Source organism: Notothenia coriiceps, unplaced genomic scaffold (assembly GCF_000735185.1).
Source record: "Notothenia coriiceps isolate Sejong01 unplaced genomic scaffold, NC01 NC01_scaffold00000339, whole genome shotgun sequence".
In the NCBI taxonomy this organism is placed as follows: Eukaryota; Metazoa; Chordata; class Actinopteri; order Perciformes; family Nototheniidae; genus Notothenia; species Notothenia coriiceps.
Window position 1 is genome coordinate 367682 of NW_011333040.1, and position 2793 is coordinate 370474.

A 2793-nucleotide genomic window follows, 5' to 3' on the forward strand; every position below is an offset into this window, starting at 1 on the left:
ATTAGCGTTTATCTCCGACAAGACCAAAGTTGGGCTAGGTAAAAAAGTGTTTGTGTTTATAATCTAAAACCCAAGTGGATCAATATCAACATTGATCAAGTGTAGACATCAAAGTGGAACAACATTTATTTTATTATGCTAATTTTCAGGTTCATATTGGTAGTGTGTGCCTCTACTGTGACATGTCTCCATGCTTTAATGTTCAAAAAGCTCTTTATTTCTCTCATACTGCCTGTGCTGCAGCACCTCTTTTTACCCTCTGTCTGAAACCAGAGCCCAGTCGGCTCTGATTTGTTAGCTGCCCTGCTCTGTTTTGATTGGTCAACCACTTAGAGATGTCCCACCGCTTAGTCTATCACGTACAATGTTTTGGAGTGCTGGCCAATAGAAGTGCAAGTGTTATGAAGTGATGTCATAATGCCACGGAAGTAAACAAAGGACTACAATTGAGGCACTTCAGCACTTCACGGCATCTTTGAGGGTAGATGGAGCAGTGTGAAGTACACAAAAAATTACAGCTTAACTTTATTTGACTGCGATAGATAATTTATTGGTGTTTGCTCATTTTAGTTGTGTCTGTCTGGGTTTTACACACTTTGGACCAGGTGGAATTATCTTGTATTTGGATTGGAACTCTGTTGGTCTCTTTGGCAGGGGTCACTTTTTTTAAAGAAATTATTCATTCTTGCATGTACATGTGGAACTTTATTTGCACTTGTTAGCAGATATCCCCTTTATCAAACATTAAAACGTGGCTCATCCTCAGAAATCTTCATAAATCCATTAAAAAAACAGAAGGCCAACGTGCGCTGTAAAACAAATAAAAAACTATGCTTAGAGTTGTAAATTATCAAGTCTCAAGATGATAAAAAATACATCTTACAAAAATACAGTTGGTCATACCGACCGTACCATTAGGGTACCGAGGCAGATTTATTTTACAGGCCTTGCATGTTCTTCTTACTTAATGATAGAACCATATGCTTAAGCTATTGAGAATGTATGGGCCTTGATGTGTGTAACATGATCATTCCAGGGTGTACAGAGGTGAGGGGCAAAGGGGGTTTGGTTGTAATATGACTGGCTTTGTTAAATAAGACACTTTGTCACATACAGCTGTAAAGTCTCAAAGCTTTTTTTTTAACATAATGTAAGCCGCAGGACTTCTACATACTCAGCATTTCATACAAAAGTGTCATTAAGTGAGTCTCTTATACAGTATATATATATATCTTCAATATGTATATGCTTTGTTTATGTGCTTAAGAATGTGTGTGTATGCATTTGCATGTGTGAGGAGAACAAATTAGTGTACAAGTATATCTACTTGTGCATTTTTGTGTGCATGAATACACATGTGTATTAGCATGAGCGTGTGTGTGTGTCATGAGACAGATGGGTAATAGCCCCTGTGCTGAAAGCGGGGCCCTGTGTAACGTGCAGCCCTGATTGCAGACCTGATTACCTGCCATATGCTAGCTGAAGGGTTGAGGGCCGGACCAAATGAGAACAGTATGCATACGTTAAAGCAGCGTTTTTATAGCACAGTCATTATGCCCCCGCTCTGGCAAATGAAAACGAGTGTGGCAGGCAGGGAAAATAATGAAGTCGTAAAAACGGACGGGTCACGGTGCGTGGTCGCTTCCGTGGCCACCTCCCAGCTGTAATCCCATTGGTTGGAGGGGAAGAGGAAGGGTCCCCCGCTAAGATGATGGTGTAGGGACGGTTAGAGTGCAGGGTGCATGGTTCAATGGAAAAGCCTTCCAGAGAGGGAAGATGGCAGTTAAAGATCAAACTGCATAATTTCCCACCTTAATTTAGGGGATGACTACACTGAAAAAACTGAAACTTTGACTTTATTTAAATGTATTATGTCAACAGATTTCACATAACTGTACTAGGTTAGTTGAAAGCAATACTATTCGTTTTTAGTTTCAAAATATTAGGTTCAACTTAATATTATTGCTTTCAACTAACCTAATACAGTTATGTGAAATGTGTTCAACGTTTCAGTTTTTTCAGTGTTTGAAACATAAGTGTGTGTGTGTGTGTGTGTGTGTGTGTGTGTGTCTGTGTCTGTGTGTGTGTGTCTGGGCCAGTGTGTGATGTGATTATGATCCTATTAGCCTTTTGCATTCTCCATTATGCATGCAGCGTACAGGCTAAACTGACCTTGTAAGACGATCATTGACTCTCCTTGGAAAACACTTGTTATCCCAGGATTAATACACACACCAATTACTACCTGCTCGCCACATGAGCTCAGGAAATAAAACATTTCCTATCTGTGTCTGTTACAAAGGGCCGATGCCAAGCCCTCTGTGTACAAAGCAGAATTAAGGGGGCACGCAAAAACATACACTTCATTGGAGTACTTATTGTAGAGTTTTTACGTTTCACTGTAAACACGCAAACTTAAAATTGTTGGCCTGAAAATAATTTGTTTGTAAAGTGAACAAAAAATATTGAATTGAGTTGCTTACTACATTAAAGTAGTTCTCTCGACTATCTTTATTATGTTGCTTGTTTAAGGCGAGACACGGCAGGCAAAAACATCGTTTTTCAAGCACTGGTCAATTTTGAGATTTTGTGCTATTTTGATTCTATAACATGTTTTATTTCAGGCTTTTGGAAGGAAAACGTACAAAATACACATTTAAGTGTTTATTTGACTATAGTTTGTCTATTTGCCTCAGTAGATTTCTCCTAAAATTCAGCCCAACAAAGCTGTAGGCTTTCATAAAATCTACAGCCGTACCATAAAGCAGCCCGGGGGCGAGCCCGCTGTGTGGC

General features: G+C 39.5%; 1 long non-coding RNA gene across 1 annotated transcript in view; it reads right to left on the reverse strand.

Annotated features, from left to right (window-relative positions):
- Nucleotides 1-234: 234 nt before the first annotated feature.
- The window catches only part of LOC104941945 (uncharacterized), a 23088-nt gene continuing 20529 nt past the window's right edge, over nucleotides 235-2793 (reverse strand). The window contains exon 4 of the long non-coding RNA XR_797954.1: nucleotides 235-246. This is a non-coding gene — a long non-coding RNA (uncharacterized lncRNA). The remainder of the gene's footprint in view (nucleotides 247-2793) is intronic.